Source organism: Bactrocera dorsalis, chromosome 5 (assembly GCF_023373825.1).
Source record: "Bactrocera dorsalis isolate Fly_Bdor chromosome 5, ASM2337382v1, whole genome shotgun sequence".
NCBI classification, from domain to species: domain Eukaryota; kingdom Metazoa; phylum Arthropoda; class Insecta; order Diptera; family Tephritidae; genus Bactrocera; species Bactrocera dorsalis.
The window spans coordinates 45,050,632-45,073,386 of NC_064307.1; the positions used below are offsets into that span (position 1 = coordinate 45,050,632).

The 22,755-nt window shown below is 36.1% G+C and overlaps 1 protein-coding gene across 1 annotated transcript in view; it reads right to left on the bottom strand.

Annotated features, from left to right (window-relative positions):
* Positions 1 to 22,755, bottom strand: part of LOC109579317 (uncharacterized) — a 132,954-nt gene that overhangs the window by 54,272 nt on the left and 55,927 nt on the right. The window lies entirely within an intron of this gene.

Sequence of the window (22,755 nt, forward strand, 5' to 3'; positions counted from 1 at the left end):
TTACAACAAAGAATAATTGTAAGTTCAAAAGAACAATCAATTGGCATGCAATTTTCGCCACTTGTAGCAAGCGGTGGCTAGAAGAAGCTGCTCACAACAAAAAAAGTGAAAATAATAAGCAGCAAGTGCCTTTGCGACCAACAGCACTTGCAACGATAGGCTGCAACTGGCGCTCGACTCAACTTTCCCTGCTTGCAACAGCAGCATCAGCATCACTTAGTTAGCTCGGACCAGACACCGATGAGCGTAGATAGTAACGCGTACAAATTGCATTGCTGCCGCACTTCGGTGCCAACAATGTTGTCACTCAGTCAACTTGCCACTTAGCAGTTACATATGTGCGTTGTAAAGAAAACGTTGACGTGGCATATGGAAAAAATGGCGTGGTAATTGCTTGCCATGCAGCTGTCCACCGTCGGTGAAGTGCCTTTTGTTGCACAAAGCGTAATTTTCACTTGTGATGCAAGGTGTGAAAAAATTGCATTTACTTATTTATTTGCCTTCGCTTTGTTGTTGTGTCCGTAATTTGCTGTTCAATACGGTTTATTTTCACTGCTATATTTTAGCTGTTATTGTCATAACCATTTGAATAACTGTGTTCGACTTTAGGTGTAAGCTGTGGCAAGTAGTCATTCGTAAATTTACTGCAACATGACAGCAAGTGCCACCGACTGTTGCTGTTGCAAGAGTAGCTAATTTGCATACAAAAATTTTACATATTGTTGCGATTTGTTAGAACTGAAGTGGAACCGTTATGCAGTGTTTATGTAAAGTTGAAGGAAGCATTAGACGGAGTTCTAAAATATGTTTTTAGCGTCTTTTAAGAAATTGTGGAGTTTGAATTTCTTTAAAGTTGAGAAGATATTAATTTTGCTTTAATTTAATAGATATTATTTACAAAGTGGATTCCTTTTAGTCTCCTGCTATGTATCTAATTAAATAGTCTTTAATTATGAAATCACAGATTTTGTAATTTTTGGTACAATTTATGGTAACAATTGGTAGTGACTGCCATTACGGTAGCAGTAGATCTACTTATTCGAGACAGACAGAATCATTTCAACGTTTCTTTTTCCAATCTCTCCACTTTGTCAAATAAAGGCTAAATAACCTCGGATCTAATGCTCTTAGATAGCAAACGTGTAATAGCGGAAAGGTAAATAAAGAACTTATTTTGGGAGATCAGTCATCTAACCAAGCCTATTGGCCTTCAGACCACTCCTCAGAGCGATGATATAATGAAAATGGTTGAGAAAAGTCATAACTCTCAGTAATTTCACAAAATGAACAGCCAACTTTCGAAATTCTACCCAGAAGTGCCGCATCTAAAAGTAATAACTTCAATTTCATTTTACAAGGGCTAGTAGTTCAATTTTCGTAGTATCCATTGAAATCCTCAAAATCGCCAAAATTCTTGAGCAATATTCTTTTTGTCAAATCCATCAGAAAAGAATAATTATTTTACAATTCGTTTATTAAAATGGTCTAAGAAGATTTGTCGATGAGATAAGCGAAGAAGCCATACGATCTTACATAATTATAAATACGAGTATGTTTGCCAGAAGCTTTTATTTTTATAATACCTTAGAATTAAAGAACGATTTTGAGAGTAACTACTATGGAACCTAAAGAGAACTCAATGAGATATTTAATACACCGCAGTGCGGGTTTCCTCTTGGTAATGCCTGCGATTACTCTTGTGGTCATTCTCACATGTTAATTTAAAGCCACATCACTGAAAACTAACTATTTACCACGGCAGCCACAATGACCACAGCCAAGACAACAATGGGCAATGTACATCGACGGCGGTGGCTACTTAAACGATTGCTGCATCAATGGGGCAACCAAAGCGCTGGTAACGCTTCGGTGACGTTAGTAGAAGCGACTGCATACGACTGACGGCTGCCGCTAGCATCCGATCGCGATTATATAGGTATGCATCGGGCATTTCGGGGCAGTTGTGGCAATTATAGCGATTTAAACGACCAGTCATTTCAGCGCCTATCCAATCATCTCTGCATATCTGTTCGTACCTACTCTTGTCCGATCGCCAGCTACTCTCTCCTTTTGTGCGCCCATTAACCGCCGCTTTGCTGTTTGTGCACATTTGTAGAAGGTCTGTCGCAAAAGAAACAGAACTTTTTAAATATAACTGTTTTTGGTGGTGCCACCTATTGGTGGGTATATGAAATAAAAAGTTTAATCTCTTGTTGACATTTCGTAAAAATTTTAAGGCAATTGGATAACTACAATCGATGTTATCGATCAAAAAGTGACAGCAGCTTTTGGTCATCGGTCGTAAAATGCGTTTTGAACAAACAGCAAATATAAAATTTTGTTTTTAACTTGGGAAAACGATTACTGAAACATTTCAAATGATGAAAAAAGTTTGTGGTGATCAGTGCCTATTCCGTAGTAATGTGCATGAGTGGTTTAAGCGATTCCAAGAAGATCGTGAGGACCTCAGAAGTCGCTTGTTTTCAGAAGTCAAAAATAAAGACTGATTGCTGATTTGTTTTTACGATTCCGAGAGTATTGTACACCGAGAGTTCATCCCACCTGGCCAAACGATTAATGCTGTATTTTACTTGGCGCCTGTTTCACGATAATGCGCCGTGTCATCGGTCGACGCTTGTCACTGATTTTTTGACAAAAAACTCCATATTAACCATTAATCAATCACCCTACTCACCTGATCTGGCATCCTGTAATTTTTAACTATGTGGAAAACTTCATTTGCCCATGAAAGGACACTGGTTTCAGGACATTTCAGCTATCCAAAAGCCGACTCTCAAGAGCTTTCCGAAAAATTATCTAAACACTCATTTGAAATGCTAATTGACCGGCCTAATTGCTGTATCGAAGCACAATGAAACTACTTTGGATAAAAAATATAACTTTTGAAAAATATTAATTATTTGTTGTTTTTTCCCTGTCCTGTTTCTTTTGCGACAGACCTTGTATATTTCGACGCATATGAATTCTTGTACTTATTATAAAGCCTGACGTTTTGCTTTCGCTTTTGGAAATTTTGTATTCCGCATTGCAACAATTTTCTCCGGCACCGAGTGCAATGTCATCGTATTTGGTCAATCGTTGTGCCGCTGAGTCCTGGCTTGCCACAATTTTCTTCTGTCCTCTGTTAATTATGAAAATGTGCTGATGTCATAGTGCCAATACATCTTTTACTCCAATGGGTGACCCAGCTGTATCAGCATACGTGTAACTGTTATTCTGCGCATTTCGGCGTTCTGCTGCTGCTGTTGCTGTTGTACTCCGGTCGCTTCCGCATTGTTTCGTGATTTTATTCGAATTTTTCATTCTCGCTTTTGTTGTTGTTGTTGGCTTCTTCAACAGGTTGCTGATATTGTAATTATTTTTTATTAATGCCACAATTTGTATTGTTCGGCTCGCATTGTGGCATGTTTGTTTTTGTGGTGCTTCAATTGTGCTATGCTTTTCATTATTCGCAATTAAAATATCACGCGATTTTATTAATTTGGCAACAATTGCAATTAATGTGCGATTTATTTATTTTTTCTTCATTCATTGTTGTTGGTGCCGTTGTTGATTTAAAAAGCGATTCAGTATCTGTTGTGCAAATATTTGCATTTTAATGAATCCTGTCTAGCATTTGAAGCTGATTTTATTTATGGATTTGTTGCATGACATTTGAATATATTTCTTTATTATTATATTTGTTTAATTGGTGAAAATTGCAATTTTATTTAGTTCAAAGAGTTTATTTTTTGAGAATTATGATTTTTAGAGTTCAAATGTTTAATGTTATAATTTGATGGTTCGTTTAATTTTTTTTTTCTTAATAGTTACGTTAGTAAGGCTAGGATGGAGTCATGTGTAGAAGTTCACGCAAGTCAGGAAAGTTCTCTGATCGCCATTCACTTGCGAGTGGCCAGAAACGATTCTTTTACATTTTTATGTTTGAAGGCGAGCTAAAGAAAGAAGGCGAAATATCACCTCTGCAGGGTTGTGCGCTGGGTTTGGCAAACGAAATAAGGACTACGAATTGAGGGCATGCACCTGGAATGTCCGGTCCCTTAATTGGGAAGGTGCCTCTGCCCAGCTGGTTGATGTTCTCGTGAAAATAAAGGCTGACATCACCGCCGTCCAAGAAATGCGATGGAAGGGACAAGGACAGAGACGAGTAGGTCCTTGTGGCATTTACTACAGTGGCTATATAAAGGAGCGCAAGTTTGGTGTTGGATTCGTGGTGGGAGAGAGACTCCGTCGCCGAGAACTATCATTCACTCCTATGAATGAACGTCTAGCCACAATTCACATCAAAGCGAGGTTCTTCAACATGGCGACTTCAACGCGAGGGTGGGCAAAGAAGGTATCTTTGGCACTACGGTCGGTAAATTCAGCCTCCACGAGGAAACATCCCCAAATGGGTTGAGGCTGATCGACTTCGCCGGGGCCCGAAATATGGTTATAGTTGGAACTAGATTCCAGCATAAGAAAATACATCAAGCTACCTGGCTGTCTCCGGATCGAAAAACCACCAACCATATCGATCATGTTGTGATAGACGGAAGACACGTCTTCAGTGTTTTAGATGTGCGTGCGCTCCGAGGTCCTAACATCGACTCGAACCACTATATTGTTGCAGGTAAGATTCGCACCCGCCTCTGTGTAGCAAAAAACGCACGCCAACAAACACAAGGAAGGTTCGACGTCGAGAAGCTGCAATCACAATAGACAGCCGAACAATTTTCTACTCGGCTTGCACTCCTGCTCTCTGAGAGCACTCGTCAACAACTCGGTATAATGGAACTGTGGGACGGCATTTCAAACTCCTTACGTACAGCTGCAACCGAAACCATTGGTTTTCGGAAAGTGCAAAAGAACAGCTGGCACGACGAGGAGTGCCGTGTCGCAGCGGAGAGAAAACAGGCTGCCTACCTCGCAACGGTACGATCGACCACAACACGTGCGGGATGGGATAGATACCGAGAGTAGAAGAGGGAAGCGAGACGCAGACAGAAAAAGAAAGAGGCCGAAATGCGTGAGTACGAAGAGCTTGATAAGCTGGCCGACAGGGGTAATGCTCGAAAATTCTACGAAAAAATGCGGCGACTTACAGAAGGTTTCAAGACCGGAGCATACTCTTGTAGAACCCCCAAAGGTGATCTAGTCACCGATGCCCAAAACATTCTTAAATTATGGAGGGAACACTTTTCCAGCCTGCTGAAGGGCAGTGGAACGGCCCGACCATGAAGAAGTTCGAATAGCAATTACCCGCCTGAAGAACAACAAAGCGGCGGGGGCCGATGGATTGCCGGCCGAGCTATTCAAACACGGCGGCGAAGAACTGAAAAGGAGCATGCATTAGCTTCTTTGCAAAATATGGTCGGACGAAAGCATGCCCAATGATTGGAATATACATAAGTTTGCTATGCCCAATCCATAAAAAGGAGCCCCACAACCTGCGCCAACTACCGTGGTATTAGCCTTCTTATCATCGCATATAAGGTTCCATCGAACGTATTGTGTGAAAGATTAAAACCCACCGTCAACAAACTGATTGGACCTTCGCAGTGTGGCTTTAGACCTGGAAAATCAACAACCGACCAGATATTCACCATGCGCCAAATTTTGGAAAAGACCCGTGAAAGGAGAATCGACACGCAACACCTATTCCTCGATTTCAAAGCTGCTTTCGACAGCACAAAAAGGAGCTGCCTCTATGCCGCAAAACTAATACGGCTGTGTAAACTGACGTTGAGCAGCACCAAAAGCTCCGTCAGGATCGGGAAGGACCTCTCCGAGCCGTTCGATTCCAAACGAGGTTTCAGACAAGGCGACTCCCTATCATGCGATTTCTTCAATCTGCTGCTGGAGAAAATTATTCAAGCTGCAGAACTTAATCGAGCAGGTACAATCTTTTATAAGAGTGTACAGCTGCTGGCGTATGCCGATGACGAAATATCTCCTGTCATCAAACAATCTGTCGTCGCACTCGCGACTTGGCTCTCACGTCACTGTTGACAGTCATAACTTTGAAGTTGTAGATAATTTCGTTTATTTAGGAACCACCATTAACACCACCAACAATGTCAGCCTGGAAATCCAACGCAGGATTATTTTTGCCAATAGGTGCTACTTTGGACTGAGTAGGTAATTGAGAAGCAAAGTCCTCACTCGACGAACAAAAGCCAAACTCTATAAGTCGCTCATAATTCCCGTCCGGCTATATGGTGCAGAGGCTTGGACGATGACAACAACTGATGAGTCGACGTTACGAGTTTCGAGAGAAAGTCTGCGAAAGATTTATGGTCTTTACGTATTGGCCACGGCGATATCGCATTCGATGGAACGATGAGCTGTACGAGATATACGACAACATTGACATAGTGCAGCGAATTAAAAGACAGCGGCTACGCTGGCTAGGTCATGTTGTCCCGAGGGATGAAAACATTCCAGCTCTGAAAGTATTCGACGCAGTACCCGCATCGGGAAGCAGAGGAAGGGGAAGACCTCCATTCCGTTGGAAGGACCAAGTGGAGAAGGACCTGGCTTCGCTTGGAATATCCAATTGGCGCCACGTAGCGAAGAGAAGAAACGACTGGCGCGCTGTTGTTGACTCGGCTATAATCGCGTAAGCGGTGTCTACTCCAGTAAAGAAGAAGAAGAAGGCTAACTACAAGGAAATATTGAAAAAATAAGACCTATGCCTAGGGATAGATCCCATTCAACAAAACAAGAAAAGACGTTAACTTGGGTTCAATGTAGGTGCAAGTCTGAAAGAATAAAATATCTCGTCAAATCAATTATTTATTAATACAGGGACTTGATTTTAATCGATCAGTATACCTATATCGAACCATTATATGATTTTTCAACTATTAGTTGATTGAATTGCAGTTTCACTTTCAGTTACTGTTTTGAAAACTTAAAACAGCATTTCTATATCGGTTTTTGATCTGTGTAGGAGAATTTTTTCTCATTGTAACAGGAAGTCGAATTTTAAAATAATTTTATTAATAAGAATCGAAATTGCAAACTTTAAATTTTCGAAAAATATAGAAGCTTTTAACTTCTTCACTACTACACTAAAGCTCGAATGAACCGCTAATCCCCTTTAGGCATTAAATTATCAAACATCCAGTCAACGATGCCTCCGTAAATCGATGCCCGCAGCAATTGTTTGGAGATATGGCACTTTTGTTGCAATAGACTGACTACCGCAACTACAGTTACCAATTCTTATGATGTAGTTGTTATTGGTTTTGTAGTTGGTGCTAGCACTGTTCTTGTTGATGTTATCGATATGCCCGTATACAAGTTAGCTGAAGCGCATGAAAGCGTTCATTGAACTATTCTTTGCAAACAAATGTTGCTAGCCTCAGGAACGCAACTGAAGCTGGACTTGGGTGGAGAGCGAGGGCAAGTGCTGAATTGCTAACTTGATGTATGTGTGTGTTACTGCCGGTTGTCGATGATTTAGTGTCGTTGCCGTTACTGGTGAAACCTAGCTTTACAAGTAACAAGCGTGGACATATGCCGGGGATACCGATATCGGACGCCCCCACTTTTTCGCTACTGTGTTGTTATTCTAGTCAGAGAAACATTAGCAGCGACCTGTTAATCAGTAGCCATTTATCGTGTGCTACACTGTCATCCGATTTGAATGTTTGTTCGTTCATTCTTCCTCTTGTCTCCTTTCTCTCCATACACTGGTTTGGAGTTTTGCACCTACCAATTAGAACATTCGATTATTTGTCCGCGTTGAATGTTTGTGCCATAAAGGAGCAACAACGACAATATTATCATCAGCAATAACAATTACCGTTGCTTTGCCAGAGGACATATATGTATATATATATATATGTCGACAGTATTTTCTGCTGACGTTGGTGCATGCTGTCCATTCACGTTTCAAAATTTGATTATTCGCTTCGTTGCACTTTTTCAATGGTCGCTGGTATGCATCACCAATAAAAATTCTACAATGAAATATGCAACACAAGTAATTTGAGGAACATTGCATAAACATGTAACCAAAGCATAGTTAATTGACCTCGGTTACAGGTCAGAACTGCTAGTAATACTTTATATCCTATGTAAGAATTATTTAAGTGACTAAAGCTTGTATTATGCAATCAGAATTTAGATCTTCCCGCCAGTAAAATTATTATGTACATGTTTTTCTAATACATGTATGGCAGAAATCCAGACTACCAATGAGTTTAATTCAAAAGTATCGAAAAACATATGAGGAGATATTACATATGACAATGATTTAGATTAGATATAACAATATAATGCAATGATTGGAATATGGATGCTTATTCCTGCAGAATCAGACTATATTACGTGAACAATATTGCTGAAATTTACATTTAAAGGAGTCTTAATTATTTTGAAGTTTTTAATGAAAGTATTATCCAAACGGAAATCAGCTTTCAGCTCAAAATGATTTAAGCAAAGATTGTCGGCAGAGATGGTGCCAAGCAAATTTTGCTGCCAATAATATTAAATAGAAAGCAGTCCGCGTTTTTAATTTATGTGAATGAATTAATGTATTTGGGATGCTCAGTCCTATGAACTAATATGAAAGATATGATTTTACTAGTCGGCTGAGGAAACAGACAGTGTGAAATGTCACAGATCGCTTAAAACGGTGGTTCTTTAAAATAGTAATTCACTGAGGCACAAAACGATCAGGAAAGGTCGAACTAAAAGTATACTGCTATAAAGAAAAAAAAAATAAAGTTAACTAGAGGAAAAGAGAAATTATGGTAAGTATGAACAAAGAAAACTTGATATTTTACTTTAGACAACTAAGAAAATGGCAGCAGTTAACCACAATGATAATGGTCATAAAGAACAATATTCTAGTTCAACAGTCATGGGAGATTTTATGGTATTTCAGTTAGTACCTGGTCACTTAAGTTTACAAAAATAATTTTAAATTTGAAGTTGGAAGTGCAATAATTTTACATACATACATGCGTATGCATTTGCTGCTCTTTAATTAATTAATATATATTTTAATTATAATGAAATGAGCTTCTGTGAAATCTTTTGACAGTAAATCAAAAATAAACGATCAAAAATATTGTCGTTGAAAAGAAATTCATTAAAAGTGAAATTAGCATCATTGAAGAAAAGCAGCACGAAAGGTATGGATCCAAATGAAAACGATTAGGGTTTTCACAAGTCTCATAATGTTATAAGTTATAGCGATTCGAAAACATAGCATTGAGAATTGTAAATGTGTAAACTCATTTTTGTATGAAATCCAACAACAATTTTTTTAAACAAGTGTAAAAATTTATAATTTTACGATGCTTTACGACGGGTTGTGAGTACCCCATATACAATATATTACTCTGAATCTGATTGCCGCGTTATTGATTACCTGTAAACGAGTTCTGATAGCGAAAAGTTACAGGATTCGATTTGTTTGTGTGAAAATAAATCATTTATGATATCTTTTACTGATTTGTTGTTTCTTGCTGACAGCTACATATATTTTTTTTTGGTGTAGGAGAGAAAACTTAAATCAAAAAGCTCCCTTGTATAAATAGGTGATATATGTATGTAATCTTATTTACGAGGTCAAGTTAGAAGTAGACGAAAATAAATTCCTAAACTCTACTAATTCGTATGAGGTTGGTTTACGGCCACGCTTACTAAATAAATAACGGCACTTTATTTGGCGAAAAATTAAATTTTATAAAAAAAGACGGCCGATCCGTGCAATTTTGTGCTTTTTTGCTAGTCTTTTGAAGTACCTCGATGCTATTTAACAATTATAAAATCCTAGGGATTTTTGAATAGCTTACAGAATTAAATTTTTCCATAAACTTTCAAACGGAGATTTAAAACTGCAAGAATCATAGTTTCCAGAGAAAATACCTATAGTAGAACTTTATTTTCTTTATATGATCAATGGTAGAATAAAATACCATTTTCTGCAGCTGAATTCTTATGAAAACATTTTAAGCTTTCACACATTTCATTAAATCAACGACTTGTGCTTTATATCACACATCGTTTTGTTATGTTTTTCTTATCTAAGCTTTTTTTGTTGGAAAGGAGAAAAAGTGACGTTTTCAACAAAAAGCCACTCCGCGATACAAAATATCATTCAAATTCGACGGATTCGATACATATTCTACAAAGTATTTATTTGCAAATAGAACTATTGGGGATCTATCTAGACTGATACATATGAGGGAAAAATGTTCATATAAGACATTTTTGTAACTCGGCCATTGCTCTCATTAGTCTTTTCAGGTTGTCGGGGAAATTGGTAGATAGCTCGTGTATTCTTAAAATGCCGATAAATTCTCCATTATGACCCCAAATATTTGATACGCTGAAGAACTGACCTTTTTTAAAGTACTGTGGACTGAATGAATTTAGAAAATGTTTAAAGCTATAATTATTGTTGCAAGCGAGCTATCTTTTATTTTTCATTGCTAAACTTTCCAAATAATTAATATCTTCACTAGCTTATCGAATATATACTTTCATTATGGTTCAATGAATTTTATTTCATATGCAAGCGTAAATTTGGGTCTCCACTATTTGAAACAACAAAAAGTCGTCAAAAATATTCTAACACTTTTAGATCCTCATACATCGTCATTATTTACCTGCAAAGAAAATGGTATAAAAGTGGATTAAATTTAATCAATAAAATTTGAGCGGAATGTCACAACACAAATATACCTAACACTAATAAATATTCGCATACATACATATGCATGAGCTAAATAAAAATCTTGAAAGTGTGGTGCAAATAATGAAAATGGAACATTAATAAGAAACACAATGGAAAAGTGAAACTAATACAAAATACCAAGTATCTAACTTACCAACTTTATATATTTAGATACATATGGCATATAGACACCTATGGGTTCAATTTGAAAAAGAAAAGTTGGAGAAGCAGCTAGAACTATCAAAAGCTGAAATTGAATTGAAAAAAGAAGTGCTAAGACTTAAGAATATGAAATTGGAGCAAGATGAAAAAATAAAAAGGCTAGAAATAGAAAAAGACGAACGAATAGCTATGTACGAAATAAAAATGAAATACATGAAGTAATACAAAATTTAACCTTATTACTTTTTTATTCAAACATTAATGAATGTATTGCTAGCCTTTTAGTTTCCCCTTTTCTGTTTGGTTGTACATCTTCGCTTTCCTCACCGTTGTCGTCAGTGTACGTGGTGTCCTCAACGAGATTTGTATATTCGAAGTTTGTGCTGTCATCCTCTCGTAGTATCTTGTGCAATATACAACACATAACAAACCAATCACAACAGAAATTGTGGCTTTCTTTATTTATAAGGCGTGCTCTGAACTCCTTAAGACTGCAAAACGGCTCCTTCAATAGGACGAAGCAATGCTCGACTCGAACTCGAGATTTACTGTGACGCAAATTGAAATTAATTCGAGAATTTATGTCTAGCACTCGAGCATTACTTCGGAATGGAGTTATCTGTGACGAAAAAAATTTGTATTTTTGCACGAAAAGTGAGCTGCTGCGGTATACTCTCGCATCATGCCAACTGCCAACATGTCCCACCATTACGTGTCGTATTTTAAGTTTATAATCGCAAACTATTTGGGCCTTGATAGAGTATATGTGCTTACGAGAAAATAATGATATAGGATCGATAACTGGCGATTCTGCTAGCTTTATCTCCGTACCATCAATATAGCCAATGCAAAATGGCATTTCGGAATACGTAGCTTGAACAATTTCTGATCGCTCTGTTTCATTTGGCCAAAAAAGGAAGGAATCTCTTAACCTTAGAATAGCACTGAAAACTCTTTTCGTAATTATGGATAGAGTTCCACCATCTCCTACACCAAATAATGTTGAAATTTTTTTCAATGCAGCACCCTCTCCGCATGAGTCCAGACGATAAAGTACAATTGCTAACTGCAAATCCACAGGAATCTGTTTCGAGGAATGTGCTTTATTGAATTCCGGATCGTTCTTAATTAGGTTAAATATATTGGTAAATTTTTCCTTGCTTACTCGAAGCATTTGGCGGAACCGGTTTTCGTCGAATTTATTCAAGATTTCATTTAGCCATACTGGTGACTTTGGGACTTCATGCTCAACTCCACGCCGGCATGAAAGCACTACTTCAACATTCATATCCAATTCATCTAAAATTTTATCGACCGCCTCACCATCTTCGTCCACTTCTGTATAAAAAATGGAACCATGAATATAAAAAGATATTTAGTCACCAACTTTTACTTATTGTATTAAGAATATCATTTGCCGCATTCTCTACCAAATAATTAAGAATTTTTTCTCTTTCGCTTTTCCTTGGCATGATTGCTATTGAGAATATTTACCAAATATTTTATTTCACATTTGACAACTAGAAATCAGCTGTCAATTTTACAATGAATAGGGTTGCATTCAGATATAAAAAAAACAATCGCTCACGATCTATTTGATAATGCTACATTTACACTTTTGCATATGCAACGATGGATCGGATTCTGATTACCCTTAGTATGTTTGTGTTATCGGTGCAAAAATGAGCTTCGAACAAAGAGCCAACATTAAATTTTGTCTTAAAATTTGTAAAACTTTTACCGAAACATTTCAATTGAGGAAACAAGTTTATGACGATGATTGCCTATCCCGTAGCAGAGTGCAAAGTGGTCGTGAGGACATAAATGACGATCAACATTTCGGCCAATCAAAATCCGTGATCACCGGAAATTCCATCGAAACTGTGCGTGAATTCATCAAAAATCAGCCGAAATCATCATTTAAGTTCATGGAAATGGAGTTGAACATCTCCAAAACATTGATTTATCGCATTTTGACTGAACATTTGTGCTTACGAAAGTGTGTGAACGGTTTGTTCCGCACAAATTGACTGTCGACCAAAAATTGCTCAGAATCCAACATACGGAGGACATTATTATGAACGATTATTTGACCAAAAATCACATTTTAACCATTAATCACTCCACGTATTCACCTCATATGGCACCGTGCGAATTCTTCCTTTTCGGAAAAATGCATTTGCCCATGAAAGGAAAGTTTTATGCAGACGTAGAGGGCATTCAAAAAGCTTGCGCCGCACAGTGGGGTATAGGACCCCCAAAACGGAGATTAATTCAGGGAAGTCGTAATTTTAAAATATTATAATTTTTTATTATTGAATAAGCGCACATCTATATCTATATACATATACATACATAAATACATATATAAAACAAAGACGGGTTTGTTCGAACACTTATAACTCGAGATCTGCTGAACCAATTTTCATGGTTATTGATTCGTTGGATTTGTCTCCACCTCGGATAGCAGAATACATATTAAAAACAATGAAAACTCGATAAAATTGGATAATTCCAAATAGTAACTTTTTCCATAAATTTTTTTTTTCAATTTTTGTTTGTTTTGTTTTTCAATATTTTGATTTGTAAATTATTTGAATAGTTTAATTTTGGTCACTTGCTTTTTTATTCCGGCTATTCAAAAGAAAAATTATTGAAAATTATTCAGAGAAAATTTTACGTGTGTTTCACACAAAGAGGTTAATTGCAGATTGAAATTTGTTACGAAGCCACGAAGAGGTCACCCTAATATCGGTCGGCGTTCGTTTTCCCATCAACGTATGGCAGCCAAAGGCAAGGCAAGGCAAGAAGTACCCCCAGGATGCGGTGACATACGTGCGGAATTATGGATCGCGGTCAATCAGCAAATCTAATTCAAAACTCATATCAGTGTTTAGTATTGCAGTTTGGTGAAATCGCTAAAATACGTTTGTACGTATGTCACCAAAGGAGGCAACATGGCGATTATTGGTCTTGAACGACACGGTCGATACGTGAACTGCAACAAAGCGCTTTGTAGGATATATACTTTTGCAATTCATGAACGTTTTCCGACTGTTGTGCGTCTCGCAGTTAATTTGGAGAATGGGCAAAAGGTGTATTTCAACCCAGAGAATATAGTATAGCCAGTGGAAACATCGACAGCAACAAAATTAACATTGTCGAGTTTTTTCTCAACTTTTGTCAGTGATGCGTTTGTGAGAACATTGCTCTATTCGGAAATACCTTGATATCATACATGGAATGCATTGTCGAAGAAATAGTTACGCAGAAAGCAAGGCCAACCAGTAGGTTGACATCCAGGTGTCTAATGCATTAGGATGAATTTACACAATCCACCCGAAAAACGACGATTGTTTCTACCTTCGGTTGCTATTGATTAATGTACGCGGTTCAACTATATTTGAGTCATTGCTTACTGTGAATGGTTCGATGTGTGCAAGTTTTGGAGAAGTAAGCCAGCAATTACATTTACAGGAACACGTTAATCACTGGAATGAAAATGAAGTTCGCATTCTTTTCGATAGAAACATCGACATTGCCAAAGACATTTTACATCGTCTTCGCTAAAAATTGGAAATGGTACAATTTCGGTTGATACTTCCGGTGGCTCGATATCAATTCACGAAAGATGAACTCATGACAAATGTTCGGACATTGGCTCAATTATCGTAACTACGATTCCTTAAGTGCACGCGCAATGTTAGCTGCCAAAAATGCCGAAGTTGTTGACTTAAACTGGAAGATTCAAAGTCAAATTCCGGGAGACTTGCGCTCATACAAATCGATCGATCGTATTGACAATGAAGACGACGCCGTGGATTATCCAGTGGTATTTCTAAATTCTTTGGACAGGCTTGGTATGCCACCGCATCATTTGCGTCTCAAAGTAGGATCCGTCGTTATTATGTTTTGCAATCTTCATGCGCCGAATACAAGGGGGATAATGCTTGATTCTACGAATTCCTTTGAGTTCTAACGATTTTCCATTTCAGTTCAAACGTATTCCGGCATAAATAAGGAAATGCTAAAAACCATTTTTTCTGTACACCGGAACAGAAACCAAAAAATGTTGTTTATAAAGCTGCGTTACATTGAAAAAAAAAAATGAAATGATAAATTTAACTTTCTTTTCATTTCAAAATACATAATTTCACGCAGGACAACGGCTGCGGGGTCAGCTAGTACATAATAAAACTAGCATTTCATTTAGTTTAATGACTGTCGTCGGAGTTGCAAGCCTCTAGTTCCTCAATATGTGCATCTCCAGTTTCATCATCACTATCATCAGATCGAACAGCACTTACTGAAATAGTTGGCGGAATAAGCAATTCTATTATTTGGTAGGGCTTGAAATTTTTTTTGGTAATTTAATTTTGCTGCTAATGATCGGATCGGAGCTCAGTAGAAAACTGTTTAAAATATCTTCATTTGATTTCTCACGGCTACATTTACGTGAAAAGTGCTCCCTATATCATTTAAAGTCCTAGTTTCTAGCTTCTTGGGCTTCCTCTGAAAGTTGTCCGATTGGTAGAAGTGCATGCAATACAATTTCAGGGCCATGCATAAAATATTTGTGCAAAGTGGTAGGCATTTTATACCATGGATACATTTTAACATAATGTCTGGCAGTGTTGTGACAAAAATGTCTGAATTTTTCAGAATGTATTTCATGACCCGAAGAAACAGTTATTAGTATCACGTGCATTTTGTTGAACAGTTCTAAATCGATTTTAGTAATATCTGCAGAAACTTCAGCGTTTTCAAAGAATCTTCTAGCTGTATTACCATCGTTAGAATTTCCGAAGCCAGGCTTTGGTTGGTCGATAATCAATCCGGTTTTGACTCTAAATTCATTTTGAATGCGGGCTTTAGTAGAATCTATAATTTGTTTATCATTATCCGATGCAGCTTTCCACTTTTTTATAGGTAATTTGTAAGACAAGTGTATGATACACTCAAAAAATCGAATCCATCCATGTAATATAGACAAACCAAATTCCAAAGTTTCTGTCTTAACGGGATTCGCTATCATTTTTTCAATAGAGTTAAACTCTTTAGAAGTGGAATTACAAATATAACACCTTTGGGATGATGTAGTTTCTGTGATTGCATTGCAAACTTTCCATCGATCATTACTAAGATTAGTTTATGGCTTACTTTTACGAACCTTTCTCCTACTGGCACAACAGACTTTACCAGATCGTTTGCTTCCTTGTCAACTCGTTCTTTTTCTCTTACCAATATACTCGCTGCAGAATCGGGTAGATGACGGCCTAGGGTTTTGCCAAATGATTTTAACATTATACTACTATACTAATCTCAGTGGAACAATGGACGTTATGAAAACAGAAGAGTCACTAGCGCCTTGCCCATGAAAAGCTTGTTTATATGATCTATGCCCAGAGCTTCCATCAAACCCCCACTTAGTAATTAAAATTAAATTTGATATTTCTTGATTATCCAAGGTGTCAATAACACTTTTTGCAGCACAGCAGCACAAGCCGTTCAACCGTATGGTCCAGAAGGCCTTGCAATGATAAGTACCTTAGCTGACGATTCGGAAATTTGCATAGTTTCAACCTTAGGATAACATTCCTTTTTCGCTCTTTGAATCAACGTGTACGCAGGGAATTTTTCAGGAGCAGACTGTCTTCTAACATTATATTGGTGACGTGAAAGCTTTATATATATATATATATACACCTTTTTCCATAAATGATTAAAAATAGTTATACAGGGTAAATGTCGACTTGCAACTGCTTTTTTGTTCGAAATTAACTGAAGTTGAAAGATCCATAATAATATTTGGCTTTTGAATGGCAAAAATACAAAAACCTGCACTTGAAAATACAAAAAATTCACTTTTTGCAAAAACGCGAAAATATCGAAAAAATTACGAATTTTGAGACAACACAAAAATTGAACTAAGCAATATATGTTATCGATTTCTTTGCCTAATGATGGAGAATTTTGTCTTCAATAATCGAGTATAAAACATTAATCGTATATCTCAATATTCATTTTTCAATTAATCTCCGTTTTGGTGGTCAAATACCCCAACGTGCGCCGCACATAGGTTTCTGCTAGTGCATACTGCGGCTAAAAATATAAGGAGTTGTCGCAGGATAATGACATTTGGTACATCATTGTTTTGGATTCCAATCAAGAAAAAAATTAAAAATTTTTTTTAAAAAATTTTATTTTACGCCCACCTCCCATATAAGGTGAAACTTAATTTTTGACCTACAGCACTGATTTTTGGTGCATAGCATTTTTATGACATTATATATGTTGGTGTTAAATTTCAATAATATCCGCCCACTTTTACGCCCACTGCCATACAACTAAATTCTCTTTTATCAAGTCTCTTTTAGCAACTTTTTTACATCTTCGTGACATTCTGACATTGTTTTTTTCAAGGGGGGCAATTTGGGGCAGCTGAATTTTTTTTTATCGTTTAGCTGAGACTTCAGGCTTTAATTTGGTATATGTATGTCGACAGCGGTAGACAGCGCTAAAAAGATGCACCATTTTGAATTTGAAGAACATTGAAATTCTGACGTCCAAATTATGTTGTTCCACAAAATTTTTTATGCATTATTTTTTTCAATGGATTTTGATGCAAATTTTTTCTTTGATACATATTATAAATGAAAAATAATAACAAAGTTGAATTTCAATAGTTGTTTTATTGAATCAATGATTTGACTTTTGAGTAAATTTTTTGCTAATTTTGATGTTCTCTACATTCACCAACTTTGGGTATTTCTGGACAAAAAACTAATGCAGATAGAATCCTAATATTTTGGGAAAATAATGTATAAATAGTTGGTAACAAACTGTGAAATTTTCATTCAAATCAGACAACATGAAATTTTTGAATTTCGGCCACAGATATCCCAATGTGCGCCGGCATACTGGCGGCCAACGAGCTAAAACACTCGTTCGACATGCTTTTGGATGTATTGAAGCAGAAGGAGACTATTTTGAATAAAATAAATTGATTTTGCCGAAAACACCATTTGTTCTGTTTTTTTAAGTCCTGTTTACTTTGGAATGCAACTTGTATATTGAGTGGCACAAATCATACAGCTTCATCGAAAACTTGCCTCTTTTGGTTATTTTTTGGGCCAACCAAAACCAAAAGACCCGAATTTTGCTATAGTGATGTAGAAGTCTGAAATAAGATGCATGACAATAAAGCTGAGGACACTAGATTCATCAAATCATCACTACTGGCGACGAGAGCAAGTAGTGCTCCAAAAATTACCCGATACCCAAAAAACCAAAAATCTCTGAAGGGCATCACATTAGGTTGAACTGTTTACCAACCTCTATATCGCTAATTGCGAAGAAGCTCAACAATTCTAGGAACTGTAAAATCTATTGCACCATTTATTGATATTAGATCAGCAGAATTTATATTTGACTGAATATCTCTACTTTTGCTTTTAAGAAGGTTAATTGGATTATGCATTGTCACGATTGTATTGGCTCAAAAGAAGCCTACCTTGTAGGCGCCACTAGTGATTTATATTAAAATACTTGAAGAAAGGTAGTCTTTTGAGTCATTTCATTTCAAAATTGGTTGAATTTGGATAAATATTTTCTATGTACTTAAGCATAAAAGTTAGATAACGAAGAGATGTTACACTTTTTGAGCACCATTGCCTTTTTCCAATTGAAGATAGTTCCGTACATGCATGGGAATTACGTTCATCTTTACTGGTTGGGAAAATAATATAATTGTTCTTCGTATATAAATGATACGAGAATGGTAAAAATAATCGAATATATTGTATTGCTGTTTTATATTTTACCATAGACATTTCAAATTAACTAACAACAAAATATCATCTTAAAGAAAGATATACTTGTAGTCTAAATAAGAACAAAAGTATAGTTATTGCAATCACCCTGTGGTATTTACAAACTGTTATTTCTGCATAGTGTATAAAATGGCAATTAAATAAATGCAATTTAAGCACTCAAATTGCAAATAGAATACCACATGAATAAACTAGTATGTGGTTATTGCAGTGATCAGCAAATATTGTTGAATAAATGCAATTACAAGCAGAATTTATGAACGCAAAACATTGCAATGTTGCAAATTTGTCATTGAAACGAAATACTTTCCACAAACTCATGTTTGTATGCCTTAATATGTGTGAATATTTCTAAAATGAATATTTATAAATACATATGTATTAATGTACATACGTATATCGGTACAAACGAACTGCAATATTTGTGTGTAGTGCATTAAAGTGTCAACTGGTGAGCTTGTTTACCGTTGTTTATGTACCCAGTGGACATAAATATGCAAAATCAGGAAAATATTGTGGAGCGGAAAGGCAACAAAAGCCAAAGCTATACACATACGTGGAAATGTGAACAACAAGTGTCTATTTAGCAAAACTATGTTAATATGCAAGTTGATGCAAGTACACTGAGTGTCAAATGCAAGTTTGCACTTCCACTTCCTTTTTCCATATTAAATAGTTTTTTAAACTAACAGTAATTTCACTAGCACATTTTTAAATACGAGTATTATCAGCTTTTTTAAATAAAATATACAATTTTTGTTCCTTTTTTCAAATCGTTGTGTCATACGATTGATGTTTGAGAACGCCTCAAAGTATTTTTGGTAGAATTTTATTTGGCAATTTTAGTCGTGTGAAATGTCAAAACCTATCAGATCCCGTCAACTATCTAATTCAACTGCCCGAGAGTTGCTCTCTGATTTAGAATGACAGACGAGTTGGATATCTCTTTATCACTGATTTTAATGACAACCAAGGGCCATGTCATCGAGAAGGTAGTGATCGTGCTGAAGCAGTGGAATAAGTGCGTGAGATTATTGGTGTGGATGTAAATTTTATTACTAGAACAGACGATTTGGGTGAAACTTATCTATGTGCGTTTTGTTTCACATAAATTGAATGAAGACCAAAAAAGTGAATCAATTGATGCATTACTGTTAAAGGATTCAAACATTGTTTTGAAGAGAAATATGTTAAGTTGCTTAACACAATAGAAAGTAAGCATTATTTAATCACGGCTTAAATTAAAAACTGAGAGCTTGTTTACGTTGTATCATTATTTAAAGCAAAACCTGAAGCTTGAGGAGGCATCAGTTAAAAACAAGTCAGCTAGGGAAATAGCAGACATTAGTGAAGTCAACACTAAATAGTTTATTTTTATTTAAATAATTATATTTTGCATTACCTTGTGGTAATTGTTAGTGCTAATAAACAATGCTTAGTCGCAGCTTCTTCCACGGCTCTTGTAGAAAGAATATTTGCATATGAAGTTCCACATATATAATTAGAATTTCGATTTAACTAAATTGAATATCATTATATTAAAATTACATTTAAAATGCTTAAATTAATTCCATACCAAAATATTACACATCTCCACAGTGAATATTCCTAATTAGCTCATTGGCAACTGATATCGATGGTTACATTGTCTTCAAATAAATTAATTAACAATGTAATTGCAATATCGCATTCCCATTAGCCAATTGCTACCAGCAAACACGCACAAATTAATATAAGCACTCATACAAATGTAGAGATAAACGGTAAAGTATCGGTATAACGAGCGTTTCATACACTTCAACTTAATTATGCTAATGAAAATATAAAATATAGTAAGTACAACCTGATTTTGTGCGGCAGCATAAGACAGACCAAGAGTACTTGAGTTACAGATTCCATACAGAAATTGAGATAGCTACTTATGTGTAAGTGTAAGAGCAAAAGGATAGCGCAGCTGGTTAATAGTGAATTGCATTAAATAAATGAATGGGAAATTAATGAGAACGAATGGCCAAAGGGCTGAGGAACACAGTTTAAACCTCCACGATTGAGAACTTGGCACGTGATGGAGAGAATACCACACATACGCATGCACATGCACACGGATGGATGAAAAGAGGGTAACTTGAAAAGGCTGTTAAACTGAGAAAATCAATAAGAAGCAATGCTAAATAAATTGAAGCAAAAGCATCGTTTGGATCAGTACTAGAAAATAGTCATATAATAGATATATATTGTACATACATATATAGTATATATTTTCACAAACAATATATATGTTCGTATATCTATGCCTGAGCCAAGGTCGCAAATTTATTCACTGTTCGCCTTTTGTCGGTTGGTTGTTGATACATTCGATGAGTGAAAAACGCGGCTGTTGAGCAGGGTAGTGACCACGGTCGTGAAAGGTTCGTTTACTTGTGGGCCCACTATGAAATACTGGCAATGCAACTTGTTTTCGTATTTGCCGTATTATTGTTGTTGTGCTGTGCTTTAGCGCAGTATGTTTATTTGCACAGACTTTGCGACGACTAGCCGGATAGCATAGGTAAGCAAATGTGCACATACATACCAAGCACTGCTACAGCTATTTTTATATAAAGTGCATGCCCTGTAGGAAATTACGAGTTTTTTAATAAGAGAGAAATTGTATATTGATTTTCAAATTTACTCTTTTGTGAATTGGTAAATTGGCAAATTCAAACTACAAAGATAGCATCAAGTAATGAAATAAATTCATTCCACCCGAATTTTTTGTTTTAACCTACAGCACACTTGCAAGAACTTTATATATAATTGCTTTTTTTCTGGCATAAAACTTAAATTTATGACATTTCTGTTAGAAACAGATACTCGAATTTAATTTCAGGGACGTAAATCACTTAAAATGTAAACTTTTTATCCAGAATGTCTAAGCTCATCAATGAGAACATTTAACAATTGCTCATAAAAACAAAACCTTAAGCTCAAGTTTTTAGACTGAAAGGTTTAACCAAATTTTAAGACTCAATTAGATCTTGAAGGCCTTACCTGTATTTAACTCAGAAAAATAAAACACGAAAAAAGGATTTTATTATCAAACTATGTGATACTTTTGTATTTAATAGTTGTTTGCTTTATAATATGACGACTTGTTAAGAAGCTAAACTGGTTTCTGGGAGAGGACATTTTCTGTATGACCTTGATTTTGGCCAGAACAACATTAAATTGCATGCTCATAGTTGCACTGTTGTTTAAAATGTATAAAATGTTCTTCTGTTCATAGTACAGCCTTAGGATAATTTACTTAAATTTTATGAAACAGTTCAAAGGACAAAGGATTTTCGTGTCAATTTCGACACCAGATTTATAGCAACATATTTTGAAAATGTACAGTTATGAGGTCATTAGTATTTTATTTTAAAATGCTCTTATTTTTTTTTTAAATGATCACTTAGCAATATCTTTATGTAAAAAATAGCCGAGTATTGAGTTTTGTACCACATTATGCACTTTTTTGTGTTATATGCTATTTTTTAAGGCTTCGTTGTTGTTTGTGACAATTTTCGTACAGGCCAGCTATGTATGTAATTGGCATGGCTGCAAGTGACGTGTATGTAATTATGACGATAACGACAAGAAAAGTTGCAATATCGTACGCGACAGTTACAAGAATAACAACAACCATGATAACGCTTACAAATAAATTGGCGTAATTGCCTTGGTATTGGTTGTGCGCTAAGCGGCAAAGGTGGTGGCGGCCTTCTGGCAAGGCTAACAAGTTTTTCCTCATCTCAATCACACATAGATGCAAGTATAAATACTAATATAACGATACATCAATTTTTACTTTTGTAGTTGCTAGAATGCACCCAACAACGCCAGGCGTGTAAGAGCCATTGTGTGAATGGATAAATGCTTGAATGAGAATTAGATGACTAATGTGAAATGTGTTTAATAGAAATTTAAATTTAATTTTTATGAGAATTACACAATCTTTCGTACGTTTGCTGTCGATGACCACGTTGGCATTAATTCATATACACTATTTATTTGTATGTAATCTAGTACCAAAAGTATGCT